We start from the raw sequence: 15,655 nt of genomic DNA, 5'->3' as shown, positions 1-15,655 counted from the left end.
GGTTTCCGTTCGCCGGAATTGACAGTTACCGGAAACCGGAAATGACATTTTATGATCACCGTGTCTGATAGTTACCGGCAACCATAAAATTACTATTTAATCTACAGTTCATGCAGGATTGAACACAGGAAATATATAATATATTGTGAAATCAGAATAATTATATATTCAAGGAGCACAATCTTTACATAAATATAGTTGTGCAAAATTCCACAAATTACAGACTTCACATAAGAAAGTAGTAACTCAAGAAGTTTTCACAGCACAAAAAAGTGTCTGATCCTTGAATTAAAAGTAATATATGTTTCCACTGCACAAAAAGTAGCTAATCAAGAACTTCTCATTCCTGCTCAAACTCCATAAACTCCATGTGAGTCACAGGCTCATTCATTTGCAATATATTCTCTCGAACACCAACAAGACCTGGGTTTTTGCTGCAATTAGGACTTTCAACATCTGTGACTAAATTGCTTGTGGCAGGTTGTTTGTATTGCTGCTGTTATCCACATCGTGGAATTAACCCCTTCAAAAATTATCTGCACACAGACAAAAGAAGAGGAACAATAAGAATACTACTGAAAACAAGTTAAACTGAGCTAATTTTGGTGTAGGAGATAAGACAAACAGATGAAGCAATTAAGCAGCTATAGATGCATTACTAATGCACATAAGGTATAAATGTCTTAGATTAAATTTGAGGTATAAATGAGCTATATTATGTGCATTAATATATTAATGAAAACAGAGCCTGTAACTGAAAGCTCACATTGGTAAGTAGTGCAGTAAGCTTTTGCAGGACAGTCTCGTCCATATTGTCATTCCTAGGTGCACTATTCACTGAGTTCATGCTTGCTGCCATGACTGCAGTTGCAATACTTGCATATAAGGCTTGCTTTTTCGATATGAGTGGGGAATAACCCAATAAACTAGTTCTGCATTTGTCAGGGCCAAAGACTCCAACAATTTCATCATTCTCAAAATTTTAAGCAGATACCAATCATGCATTGATTAAACCATTTCTCTTAACTCTAGCGACTTTTATTTGCTCCTTTAACATACATTGTACAACAAGTGTTAATTTCAAAATAAAACAGGTAAACTACGAGTTTCATTCAAAGTTGTCAAGCATACTCACATATTTCTCAACTGCTAAAGGGTTTACTTTTCCATCTTTTCTACATTTCCATCCATCCCAAGCAAGCCCTCGAGCAGCCTCGGCTACCAAATCTTCCTTTTTATCCTGTATATACATTATGCATAAGTATAAACAATCGATAATTAATCTAGTGAGTCAAGGCTCTTTTCAATGGCAGGGTATTTACCAATTTAAGTTCTAAAACTTCTAAAGCCACTCCATATTTTCCTGCAAAAATCAAACAAATACTTAGCTAGTGAATAAAAAAACATATAATCAACTTTAAAACAGGAAAGAGAGCATTATATGCAGACCTACAACCATATGTTTCACAGGAATACACTTGAATAGAGTTCCATAGGCAAATGCAGTTAAAATATCCAGGAAGATGGAAAAAAGTAATGTCCTGCACTTGATAGTAATACAAGGAATCACCAGTCAGCATTGGTTAGGTATTCCATCGGTATGTGTTTCATCAATCATCTGAAAAATAAACAAGAAACAACAACAAATCCCTGTGACATTGATTATTAAAACACATACAAATCTCAACAAACACAAATTTTATGAGTTTAAATAGATATTTTCCAACACCAATTAATGGCTTTATCTACAGAAATTGATTCATCTGAAAGCCTACCTGAAAATTTAAGGTTCCGCTGACCTGAAAATATCGCTGCAGTTCATATCATGCCAGAATCAAATTCTTCTCAAGTGCAAATTTAGAACAAGAATGTTGGTGAAAATAAAAATTCATGTTCATATTCAGTATATTCGAGCCCAAAAGTATCAATTTACATTGCAATCTTTCAAATAAGAAAGCTGAAACACTTGGGAAAATACAACAAAGAGCCTACTTTTAATAAGAACTGACCATGATCATAACTATTTCCCCAGCTTCAGCAGCAACCAAAGAAAACTGGACTGGTACAGGGTAACCTACTCAAAAAGCTTATTGGAATCTGACCTTAGATGTATGCTTTCGAGAATCAACCTGCAAAGTATGACAGAAAATGTACAAATTAAGATGATTGACAACAAATAACTATCAAAATTTGCAACATGAATTTATTTTTCTGGTCAGTTAAATAGAGAGACAATTTGTCACTCCGAATTGTTGAAAGAAAGATTTGTGACTATATAATATAGTGCTAATGAAATATATTGGTGCCTGCTTCCAGAGAAGGGTCCAATTGATATGATGCATATCACATGGCGTGTTTTGTGAATTGTATTCTACTAGTGGGATCTTTGATTTTAAAATAGCAAGTTGAAGTTACCTTTCAAAATGAACTCAAAGTCACATCCACAGGTGAAAGAATTGCTGAAGGATCAATGTCATTCAGCTTCAATTCATCCAAAGTGTATAGCTTTGGGAGTATCTGCAGCGCAATTAAACAAAAAAAAAAGACAACCATTACAAATGCTACATCTTACTATCCAATGGTAAAAATCAAACAAGTGCCCGTTGGAAATCAGAATTCAATGGTACATCTTACAGACTTACACAAATAATACTAACATCAAAAGCATGCAACTACATAAGAACAGCAATAAAAAAATTGATCCATCCTCCATCATCATACAATAGAAGGGATAATAAGGAACCAACTCAAGAACAATCATCTATGGTTCCAAGAATTGATAGAATACACCAACTGATGGAAAACAAGAACAAATCAAAATAGTTACCTTCCTTGTTGTGTCAAAGCAACAAAGACCACCGGTTTTCCCACTAACTCCTTCACGAGACTTAATGTTGCCCTTACATCTCTTTTCATTAGCTCTTCATCAACTTTCTCCAAGATTTTCCACTGTAGAACAATAGGTTCAGCAGAATTTACCATTTTACTATTAAATCGGTCAAGTGTTCATAAATCAACAAAAGAAATACGTTCAATTTTATGGAATGCACTAAGAATGGTTGATATACCGACCTATAATTGGGACTTCCACATCTTTATTGCAGGTTTCCCATCCAAACACAAAAGTCTTCTCCATTCTTCTTTATAAAACGAGACCAAATCATTAAAATAGGAAAAACATTATCAAGTCTAGGAAGCCAATGATGTTTCATTTTGTTGATTGTGATATTACCTGCAGCTCTTCTTAGTCTTTCTTTTTTCCTTGGCGGCATTGTAGATAGGCAACAGTTTACTAACCTGTTAATCATTTACACAAAAGTAGATCAACAGAGATGACATTCATTACACAAATGTCAAGTTTCTTAAAGAAAATATTAATAAGTATAAGAATATACACCAAAATTGCAACACAAACTCACTAATATGCTTCCATGCATACTCAACACGTCGCTTCATCTGCTGCCAACAAATGAATTAGAACAGACTTCGGTCATAGAAGAACATATCACTTTATACAAATCATACATACATTGAAAGTGTACTACTTGTGTAATTCTAGCATTAATTTAATGAATCTGTCATCAAAAAACATTCCTAGTAACTAAAAAAAAACCACCTTGTCGAGCACCATTTCTACCCTGCCAAACTTCATTGTTAGGGTTTTCACTTCTATTCATCTGCAATATAACAACAACAACAAATCAGATGAACAATAAACAACAAACTTCTTCATCCCACTAAACTGAGCAGTCTAAATACCTTAATGATTTCAATACTGAAAACCCATGTCAAAACCAGAAAAAATTCGAACACAAATAAACCAACCCAATAATAACAAACCCTTCCTTTGTTCAAAACAACCAACCATATTTATAAACAGAAACACGTTTAAAATAAATTATATATATCATCTTCACTAACAGAGTCAGAAAATCCCCAAATTGAAAAACCCTAGTTTCAGATCGAGTAAAAAAAATAAAAAAAACTGAACATCTATTGCAACAAAGAAGATAGACAGCGTTAGGGGTTCATGAAAAGACTTCTTCTTCTTGTTCATTAATTCTTCTTTTGCCTAAGAAAGAGTAAAGAAGAAACCATTTCAGGTCAAAATCAAACAATATCATCAAAAAAAAAAAAAAAAAAAAAAAAAAAAAAAAAAAAAAACAAATTAAGATCGGGATTAGACCTCAATCGTTGGACAGTAGATTGAAGAAAAATTATTATCACAGAACAATGATTTTTTTTTTAATTTCAGGGAGAATATCAAATTTTTAGGGTTATGAATGTTTCAATTCGAGGTTTTTTTTTATTACTGATTGGTTTTTGATTCACAGATTAACAAGGATTCAAGGATTTGTGTTAAAACTTGATTTGGAGAATCTGTTACGAGAAAGGATTTTGGTTGAGGCGGAGTTAGAGAGGAGAAGAAAAGAAAGAGAAAGTAAAAAAAAAAACAAAGAGGAAAGTGAGAAGAGAAATAGTTTAGGTTTTTGTATACAAAAATTTGGACGGTGGATATCGATGACAGTGATCCTCATACGGATTGCGGAGATATTTGAATGGTGGACAATTGGTTATGGATCCTCATACGGATTGAGATAAGTGTGTTTCTTTAGAACACAAGTGTGTTTCTTTTGAACCTTCGTAAGACCAAAATCCAAAGTTTCGTATTTCGGAATACTCTCATTTTTGGTAGGAATGTAGAGTTTTATACGAGGAACATGTCACCAAAATCTTAGCTTCAAATTAGTCGTCGTTTAGATGTTTTAGAGAAAAAGGTGCCACCATGTCAAGATTATGTCATTATAACCATGTCAACGGGGATATTGATATCGTCTACCTATATATAAATCCGAAAAATATATAAGAATGAATCAGAAGAATCATAAATGAAATCAAGAACTGTTATTCTCTTTCGATTAAGAAAAATTTCAAAACTTAATGACGATAGATTAAGGGTTTCGTTAAAGATTCAGACATATAGGTGGAAGAGGTCAATAAAAAAATATGACAAACATTGGTAGGTTTAGTGCTCAAGTGTATATTCCGACATAGAGGAGATGACATTGAGGATAATATGAACAATGTTGGTAGGTCTATGATTCCGATGAAGATTCTGAGTTAGTGGAATAAGAGATTATTTAGGATAATATAACATACATTAGTAGATTTAGAGCTTCAGTGAAGATTCTGACTTAGTAGAAGAAATCATTAAGGATAATATGAACAACATCCGTATATTTAGGATTCCGATGAAGATTTTGATTTAGTAGAGGAGGTCATTAAGGATAATATGAAAAACACTTGTCAGTTTATAGCTCCAGTGAAGATTCTAGACTTAGTGGAAGAGGTCATTAAGGGTAATCTGAGAGATATTTGTAGGTTTAGAGCCAGATGAAGATTTCGACTTAGTAAAAGAGGTTATGAAATGATAATATGAACAATATTCTTGACCTATATCGAACTAACGTCCGAAATGAATTGGACACTCGGTATAAGATGTTTTTTAACCCAGGATGAACTGAATATAGTCCCGGAAAATCCTCTTCCTCAACTTAGTAAAAGTTTTTTTTTCCTTTTAAACCAAAATTGTTGTTGCTGATATAATTATCGACATTTGACTTGGTAGAAATTCCGAAGAATATGATCAGGGAGTCGATTGCTCGAAAATACTCTAAAGGACGATTTTCCAAAAAAGAATTCATAATAAACTAGATTCTAACATTAAAAATTGGACCCTCAGTATAAGATGTTTTTTAACCACGATGAACTTAAGATAGTCCCGGAAAATCCTCTTCCTCAACTTAGTAAATGTTTTTCCCATCCAAACCAAAATTTTTGTTGATGATATAATTATCGACATTTGACTTAGTAGAAATTCCGAAGAATGTGATCAGGGAGTCGATTATAAATTCTAATTGGAAGTTTAGATTTTGTACTTGTGAAATCTGACGAACAAAAATCGAGTATCTGAAAATGAATTTATAACGACCAAGGACTGACATTAAAGTGAACACTCGTATAAAGATAGTAATTTTTACTTACAACGAACTGATGATTATATCGGTAAATAATAAAGGATGAATTTGCGAGAAAAATAATGACATTATGACATTAAAGATTGAACACTCGTCTGAAAATTGTAATTTCAACTATGACTTCAAAACGATTCTTACATTAGCGAGCGGCCGAAGATGTTTTTTTTTCTGACCTACAACAAACTAAGGATAATTGTAGTAAATAACTAAGGATGGATAAAGCAACGCAAATCGGCTCTAAAAGCAACGCAAATCGGCTTTAAATAATAGCAAATGAACAACCAATTTAACCAACAATAAGTAGCTTAACAATATATTGATAAAGGTACAATCTTTTCTTTGGCATCTGCAAATTTTGTTAATAAAATTTATTTCAAAAAACTATGTGCCTTTCATTTCCAGTACAAATTTCATCTTCTTTATCGGAGCATCTCATCTCCAACTGCGACAAATTTGACCAGTTACCCGTAAAACCTACGAGATGTCAACATAAAACTTTATCCAAAATACGCCAATTGGCATGGACTCCCAATCATCATTACCAGCAGCTTGATCTTTCCTATTAACTTCCTGCAAATGGCAGCTAGTTAGAATCTTGAACAATGAACACATTCTGTGTTGTTGCTCTATAAAGTCACTTGGAAAAACACTGCGGTTATTAAACCATCATCAGCATAAAGTAAATACTGGTCTGCAAGTTTTCCTTCTGTAATTTCCTCAGTTGATTCAACATAACAAAACTATGTGGATTGCATACACTAAATACTGCTCGTGTACTAGTCAAGAAATCAATGTTATTCGGCGTTACATAAATTCAATGTATCAAACTAACCTCAAGTATCAAGTCATTACAGGTATGCAAGATCTTTTATAAATTGAACAGACTCCTGAAAGGCACAATGGTTCAATTGATAGCCGTAACATTCAATTGTGGATCAAACTCCTAAGGAAAAACATAGTTAGATTGTCTAAGTTCAAGATTGGTTGGGAAAGGTGACAAAGAAACCTCAAACTAAGACAAACATTTACTTTCTTTTGTTTATCGCTGAATGTCAAAAATTTCTTAGAAGGTTCATATCCAAGAACGGAAAGGATGTTACCTTGCAGCAGCAGCAGCTTCTTCAAACTCCTGAAATAAGCACACCGAAGATAGAAATACGATTAACACCAGAATACGGAAATTAGAATCTATAAATCGAAGACAGAAGATATCGTTACCGAAGATCTAAAGTAAGGAACAATATACCAAAGTAATGCCACGGTGTATGAAATTATCCGTATGTATTTGTTTGTTTTTCATTTGTGCAATAGGTCAAATTTATTACGTAAACAAAGAACGAGACAACACCCAAGAAGATAAAAAACAATCAGAACTACAAATAGCTCCCAAACAGAGCAGACTAAACGAATAGAAAGAGATATAACACAGGGTGAACCAAAGAAGCCTTTCCCACATCTAATATGCTACCTGCCTATTTCTCCCAGTTGTGTATGTAACTAGAATGTTATCACCAACACTATTAAATGTTTAAACGCTACTTCTGACTTCTAACTAAACATGTCGTAATGCAGCTCGGTGAAATTCAGTAATTTTAAAAGTTAGATAAGGATCCTAAGTTCCTAATGAGTTCTAAGAATCTATGAGGTAATACCGGATCCTAATCTGCAGTTCACAACAATTTCCTCTATAGTTTCACTTATAACTAAACAGCTAAGACTTTCCTTCTCTCTAATTGGATGAGGTGGCTCACCACCCTTAAATTTCTTACCTAAACGAAATCACAACTTACTATTGTATGTAGTTAGTGACATACAAAATTTTGATAACCTCAATAGTAAGCATGGTAAGACAACTTTTGATCCTAGAACCTGCAGAACAGTAACCCATATAATCTGAAGTCGTACCAGCATTGTAAGCTTTTAACAATTGATTGCTCAAAATACTTAACTAAAGCCTTACTAAGCAAAATAGACGTATCCACGCTATTAGGGAACGCAACTAGCTTGCCATATTTTTATCCAATATCCTAGATCATGGTAAAATACTATAAATACAGGTAAAGTTAGCATGTCAACGATTGTTAAAGCTACTGGTTCAAGAATAATCAGAAAAAAGGGTGAACGGCGTTAGAGGATTTTGGATATTTTGAGACCCAAGAATAATCAGTATAATTGCTAATTCGTGGCAAGTTTTCAATAATTATTGTTCATTGAAAAAATGATAGTGGTATGTTCATTTATACTTTCTGCTAGCAACTTAGACCAAAAAATCACATACTCTAAAGATTGTCGGATCTGTATGCTAGAAAATTGCGACCATAAATTTCATATCCTCCTCTCATCTACTATTGTTCTCTACTTTGACAACAAAACTCTGATCCTTATATATACTTATTCACAACATTTTTCAAACAAAATAGAATATCAACGACAGAGTTTCAAAAGAGGAATATCTTATATGAGCTTCAAAGATCATGGGTCCAGAAGACAAGTACAACCTCAGCCTAACAAAGAAGCATAATCTTTTTATGTAGCTTTCTTCAACATCCTATTTTTCTGAGTTGAAAGGAAAATAAATTTCTAAAAATGATGCACAAATGCTAATCAGCCGAGGTAGGAGGCCCTCTTGGGGTGACTAAATGCGACTCATATCAGTTACAAAAAATGTGTCCCCAACACAGCGAGTAAGACTGGAGCTTCATCCAATTTAACCACAATTTTTTTCCAATCCACTACATTGTCGCTTGAAATTTGTTTCCAATTGACCACATTCACAAGTAGGTTAAAACTCATAAGTAGCAGTCATAAGTAATTGTACCCTACCTACTTGTCTACTTCTACTTGTGCCAATTAAGTTTTTCAGGTTGTTCCCACTAGTAATTCAAGCCAGTAAAAATTAAACATGAGTTTAAGAAATCTATATTTCAATATAGATGATGAAACAGAATCCTCAGTAACTTCACGCAAACCGTAATTCAATTTTCCTGGTTCATAATTTACAAATTTCTAGGTCAAAACAAGAAAATGAAGATGTAGAGATCCAAAACAAGTGACATTTGTTCCGAAAAATACCTGAGAAGAAGAATCAATAGAGTGAAGAAGAAGAATAAAGAGAGAATAAGGAGAAAACCGATTCCAATCGGTCTTCCCATCTCTCAATGGTTCTCTAGCTACCCCAGAAAAGTTTTGCAAAAATTTGCAAACCATCAAACTAGCCATAATTAACAATCTAAAGGCCACATAAAGGTGACCAACGAAATAAATTCAGATTTTATACCTGTTTCCTCATAAACTCTTTAGCTGTTAAGCCATCTTAAGCCTCCACATAAGCCTAAATTCTAACCGTTGGTGGCAAAATGCCATTAACAAACTGTAATTTCTCCGCCATGTAAGCATTCATTGTTTCTTAAGATTGTTCAGATTCCTGTCAATCACATTCCTGATAAATAAATTGAAAAGGAAAATTATTCCTGCTTTAGAAACTCAATGACTTCCGGAAACGCAGTCCTATACTAATTTTAGGATAAATTTTGTATGTTATGAAATTGTAAAAAAGAGTTGCCAATGCTGCTGCAACCTTTTCAAACCATTTCCTTAATTCAACAAGAGACACTATACAATAATCATGTTGTACATTGACAATAAAGATAGAGTAAACCATCACGAATCAAAAAATTATTTTCTTAATTTCATAATTGCAGTAGGGAAGTATAAAAACATCTACTATCTATTCTTCACAAAATTATCCCACTTTTCATCCCTATTTTGTTCATCTTAAACCATAACCACCTTAAACAGAAAAAAAAAACAACAACAAGAGATTCAACAATCATAAATCCCCAATTTTAACCCAATTTTAAAAATCCCTTTGAACCCTAGTTTCATAACTGAAGAACTTAATAAGAGTAATCGAAGAAGAAGAAAAATAAGAAGAAGAGAAATCATACCAGCAACAATAACCAACGAATTTCACCAGAAATAAATCACCTTCATCTCTTCAAATTCCCTGAAATTGATGAGTAAAGAGAAACCATAATAATGAGATGGGGTTTTATTTAATTGGAGTCTGATTCGAAGAAGGATCATTTGAGTTTGACTAGGTTTTTCTCTTCCCATGGGTTGCAATCTGAGGTGCAGAAGGAGATGGAAACAGAAGGAGATGGAATTTTTTTCCAAGTCTATGTTGTGTTCGAGTTTGGTAGCTAACTTTGGTTCTGTCGACAGTGCATGCGAAATATCTGGACTGAAATTTTGGATTCCTAAAATATTTACTCCTGGTTTAGGTTATTCCAGGGATCTAGCCCCATTACTTGGTTCCAAACAAAAGACTTATAAATTCTATTTTGCATTTTATAAATTTCCATTGTGTTAGCAATGTACAAGTATGTTACTAATAAAAATGATGAAGAGTTATAAACATGGGGTTGATTTTAGTAGACATCTAATTTTGGGTAAGAATAGTTCTAATAGCGATTTAGTAGAAAGTGTGTTAGGGATGTATAACTAATGATCTCACACTTTGAATAGTTATTTGGCTTTTATGAATTAATTCCTAATTATGGTAACTATTCCTTAATTTTCTAACTCTTTAAATGGGTTACTAGAATTACAATGGATTTCTTGAGTTAGCAAAATAAAACTAGTTAGGAAACCTATTGTTAGGAAAACCTAGATATGGTGTAGTGTGAGTCGCGTTACAATCCGGAAAAAGAAGAAGAAAAAAGATTTGGTTTTATTTTCTATTTCAGTTCCTGCTCCCCATGTAAGTGAGGCCGAAATAGATTCCAAAATCGCTTTTATCCCATGAAAGAGGACTATGTGTAGAAATCTATTGGAAAGTCAAGCTAATTCAGAGATGGTCACGATTCTGACTGAGGATAATGATGGTTTGGGAGACTTCGACTCTGACTCTGACTATGATGAGCAAATTGATGCTGTCAAATGCTCGTTTCAGGATGAAAATGGGGATTTCTGGCGGGTTTTGCTTTTTGTTTCTTCTTTGCTTTTGGGGTACTTGAGTGTTTGGTTTTTAGGTAGTTCTCGTTAGAGATTGTGTTTTTTGGAGCTTCTTTTTTGGAGGTTCAGAGTTGCTCCTTGTGAGCTTGCTTTATTTTACTTTTTATTTTTTTGTAACTTGGTGTCACTCTTAGTAACATCTTTGTTTTTAATTGAAATTTGTTCTTTTCGCGTAAGAAAAAAAAACATAGTTATTTTTATCGTGGATTGATTGGGGTATACCAAAATTAATTGGGGTATACCGAATTTTAAGTGGGCTCTTTTTAAGGGCTAAGGGGGAGTCCTAATGGGTGAAGTTACAATACTACCCTTATCCTTTATAATTCTTATTACCTTAAATCAGTTTTATTTATTTTTTTGTTTCATCTTCTTCTCCTCCACCTCTACCTTACCGTCTCTTCCTCCCCCACCATTGAAAACTCGTTGATTAATTCTTCGTAATCATCGATTCAAAAATTCCGACTAATCTTCAACCATGGAGCCACCACGGGCGAAGACTAGTCGTATGAAATGAGAAAATTGAAAACCCAATGAATGTAATCCTGAAATTGCAAATTTAGTTCAAAGGAAAGTGAAGAAAAACCCCGTCGAAGAAGAAGAAATCAATGCCGCCGAAACCGAACAAATGGTGCGATTAAGAAAGTAAGGGCCTACTTAAACTCACTCCAGTATTTCAATTTCATGTTTGCATGTCAAATTAGGTTAGAAAAATCGAATGTTTGAATTTGCAGTTATTTAGCCGACAAGGTATTTGTTCAACGACCTTGCAGACTTTTCATGTTTAGGGTTAGTCGGCAAGCTCTTAGGTTGAAGATCTTGCCGGTTGTTTAGTATCTGTAACTGCTTTTAAAGGATCGGCAAGTTATTCAATCTAGGAGCTTGCCGGCGGTAGTTTTTTTTCATCGGTGGGTTATAATTCAAATACCATGTCGGCTGTATTTCAATTTTTTAGTATATCCTGATGCCTTAAATTTTAAAAGTCGGAGCCGACTTTATGTTAGCCGGTATTGTTTTGATTATAGACCCTGTCGACTATTGATGTTGAAAATCCCGTGTTCATAGTTGTTATAAGCCGACAGGTTATTTGAATATGACCATGCCTATTATACTTTCGCCGGCATGTAGTTTAGATATTGACCCTTCCGGCCATTGTTCCACCGGATTGGTTATATATGTCGACCCCGCCGACTTATAAATTTTTTCTTAATTGTTCTTGTTCAGGTTGCAAAAGGCAAAGAAGAAAGTTGTTACTCCTCCTTCAAAACCTCCTCGTGTTGGTGAAAAACTCTTGACTTCAACACATCGAGGGGCATTTGTTGTGTCGTGAACGCTCAAGATCCGTGTACGGAATGATTCTCAACCACCACCGGAACCAAATGAATCAGATGAAACTCCAGATGAAGACCAAGGGAGTCCATCTGGTAGAAGAGATGATGATGATGATGTTGAAAGAACTCCGACTGCTGGAGGAGGCAACAATGATGATGATGATGGTGATCAAAACATGCCACCTGTTGGAGGAGGTAATGATGATGATGATGATGATGATGGTAATTGAGATAAGGATAAGGATATAGAAGATGAAATTGTTGAAGAGGAATATGAGGAAGAAGAAGAAGAAGAAGAAGATGGAGAACAAACTCAAGCTAATGATCAACAAACCCAAGCTTCAACTTCAACTGAAACCGGAAAGAAGAAGAGGGTTATCACTAAACCAGCTAATTCCCACATGCCTCCCCGTCACTTGAAGGTTAAACTGAAACCAGGTGAGACTCTAAAAGGGACCCCAGAAGATGGTGGACATGTTCTTTTTGGATACAAAGACACGTGGGTATGTGAAATCCAAAATATTGTTGTAAGTAATCTCAATCCGTATTTATTTTTTATTTAAGTGCATCTATCTTAAATTTTCTTCAAGTATTTGTATTTCTTTTTTCATTTTGTGTTTTTAGTATTTAGGATCACAAGCATGCCATCCTTTTCTTGAGGCGCCAAGCTTCATGTTCAGTGATTAAGAAATAACCACTTGACAAGGAATATGACGAGGTGCAAGCGATTGTCAAGAACTCCGGGTTGTGTCCTGCGGTGGAAAGTTCGATTATTCAGTATGATAGAGCTATCATATATGCATTCTGTGAGAGTTTCAACGGAGAGACTCATACAATGTTATTCCCATTCGGTGAGATGGCGATAACTCCCGATGATGCTCATCAAATTCTAGGCCTCGAGGTTGAGGGAAAAGAAATCCGTGAGGGCTTCGATAATAGCATTTCTTGGGAGGATATCTTCCAATTTACCAAAATTTGGTTCGGTTGGGATCAGATTAAGACGGAGTCTATGCTTGTGATGAAGCAGGGTCATATAAGCAAGAAATTTAATCTGAAGAAGTTGAGGGACACATTCTCTAGGACCAACGAAATCCATGATAAGGAAGGAAGGGCGGATTTGGTGTGAACCAATGCTACCGCGTCATCTTATTTGCTATACGTCCTGGGAAAATGTATCTTCCCCGACAGTTCCGAAAGCTTGGTCGACGCCAGGTATATTCAACTATTGCATCCCTTGGATCAGATGCGTGAGTATTCTTGGGGTAGTGCGATGGTTGCCTACTCGAAAAATGAGTTGACAAGGGATTCAAGAGCACTCATTGCGCAAGTCAATGTAAATCTATGTCTCTTCCAGGTAATATTATTGTCTAAATCATTTATATTTGCAAAATGCTCGTAATGTAAGATTCTTACTAAACTTTGTGTTTGCATAGGTTTGGATATATGAGTATTTCCCTACTTTAGTGAAAGCCAACCCCTATGTCAAAGTGAATGAGAATCTTGTGATTGATAAGCCAAGAGGACAAAGATACAGTTTTAAGGGTGCTCAGGATAAGGATATGTCGCAGCTGCTTATCAACGTGCGAATAGCCTTGGAAAAATTGACTGCGAATGAGGTAATATTTGATCTGTATCGAGATGCTAGAAATCAAGGTTTAATCCAAATGAGAGATGATGTTGCATTATACTATGGTCCCTTGTTGTGCACCCATGGGTTTTCAATGTACGATCCACATCGGGTAAGGAGACAATTGGGTTACGTCTAAGAAGAACCTCATTTCGATGTTGAGCCATTCTTTAAAGTGGTAAGGGAGGAGTTCAGCACGTCCCAAAAAGGTATTGGCGTCCGTTACGCTCCAGCGCCAGTTAACGATCATTGGAATGCAAGACGTGACCGTAAAGTCGATACGAGTCTTTTGGACGAGGTGACCGAAGGTCATGAAGCTCATGAGAAATACATGTCGTGGTACTTGGGTTGGGCTCGTCCTAATGTGATTAGGGAATAGACTGATGAACAATTGGCCCGTAAGAGGAAGATGGCAACGAAAGACCCAGCAACAAATCTTAAGTTCTTTGTAAGTATTTTAGAGTTACTCTTACTGTTTTAAGATTACATTATCAAATCATTATATTAATTGTTTGTTGTTTAATTGAAAATAGAAGGAGCAGTTGAAGATCCTTGTGAGGGTGATGTGTTGCGCGAGAGAAAGAGGAGAGCCTTTGTCGATTGAAGATCAAAGCAAGCACATTGAATTTGCTAGCAATGTTGACAATGAGGATGCCACCGAATTTTTCAAGCAAGCTGATGCTGAAGTAAAGAGGAAAGCTCAAGCCAAGATGAATGCTGACAAAAAGAGGGCTTGTTCCAGTGGTGGTGAATGTAGTAGTAGTGGTGGTGCTCCTAAAAGAGGTCGTGGCCGTGGTCGTGGTGGTGAATGAATGCATTCCTAGTTTATTTATTTATATTGTGGTAGACAAATGTTAAGGTTAATGGTTGGAAAAATGTTTTTTTAAGGTTTATGAGACATGTTTTTGTATTTTGGACAAAAATGTTGGATTTCTAATTGTTGAATGAATGGTTTGTTTATCTATGTAAAGTTTCAATAGTTCCGTCGGCATGCTTTTGTTAAGTTACATTGTCGAATAAACAAGGGTCGGCAAGGTTGTGAACTGTCAGACTGCTGACCCTGATAGTAGAAATGGTGTAGTTATCAGGGTCGGCAAGGTAAGCAAATTAATACCTAGCCGGTTGTTTTACAGCCGACAAGGTATTATGTTATCTACCCTGCCGACTATGTGTTGTAGAAAATATCTTCTCCTGATGCCCTAAAATCATAAGGTTGGCAGGGTTATAAAATTACGACCTTGCCGACTATAAGAAAGCCGGCACACTAATGACAAAATACCGTTCTGACGGTTATACAGAAGAAAATGAACTCCTGATGCCTAAAATCATAATAAGGTTGGCAGGGTAAGAAAATTAGGACCCTGCTGGCTACACTTAGTCGAAATATTGGTGAAACAAAAACCCAGCCGGCGTGTTCAAAATTCAAATTTTTGCAAGTACAATTGCATTGATTGACTAGCATAATGGCCAAATTTGGGCACTATCCTATAAATACACTACTTCTCTCTACAAAACACCACACACCTATTTGTATATACTCTTCAAATCTCATATCATCATGTACTCCATCTAATTCTCCCAATACCTCTACACACAACAATGGCATCATTTGATTCAAATGAAGATTTGGCAATCACCAAAGCGTG

The 15,655-nt window shown here is 35.1% G+C and overlaps 1 long non-coding RNA gene across 5 annotated transcripts; it reads right to left on the bottom strand.

The window, feature by feature from the left end:
- Positions 1-440: 440 nt before the first annotated feature.
- LOC113353790 lies at positions 441-4,418 on the bottom strand. Of its 5 annotated transcripts, XR_003361528.1 has the most exons (13): positions 4,187-4,418; positions 3,617-3,677; positions 3,420-3,456; positions 3,233-3,297; positions 3,073-3,137; positions 2,828-2,949; positions 2,416-2,517; positions 2,010-2,129; positions 1,776-1,811; positions 1,450-1,618; positions 1,323-1,363; positions 1,136-1,240; positions 441-536 (listed from the first exon to the last, which is right to left on the bottom strand). It is a non-coding gene; the product is annotated as an uncharacterized LOC113353790 (long non-coding RNA). The 5 variants fall into 5 exon arrangements; XR_003361527.1 differs by lacking the exon at positions 4,187-4,418 and having other exon boundaries at positions 3,073-3,140; positions 3,617-4,105; XR_003361526.1 differs by lacking the exon at positions 4,187-4,418 and having other exon boundaries at positions 3,617-4,105.
- Positions 4,419-15,655: the final 11,237 nt, after the last annotated feature.

This window comes from Papaver somniferum, chromosome 2 (genome assembly GCF_003573695.1).
Source record: "Papaver somniferum cultivar HN1 chromosome 2, ASM357369v1, whole genome shotgun sequence".
Lineage (NCBI taxonomy): Eukaryota > Viridiplantae > Streptophyta > Magnoliopsida > Ranunculales > Papaveraceae > Papaver > Papaver somniferum.
The sequence above is the reverse complement of the archived record's forward strand: the minus strand, read 5'-3'. Positions and strand labels throughout refer to the sequence as shown.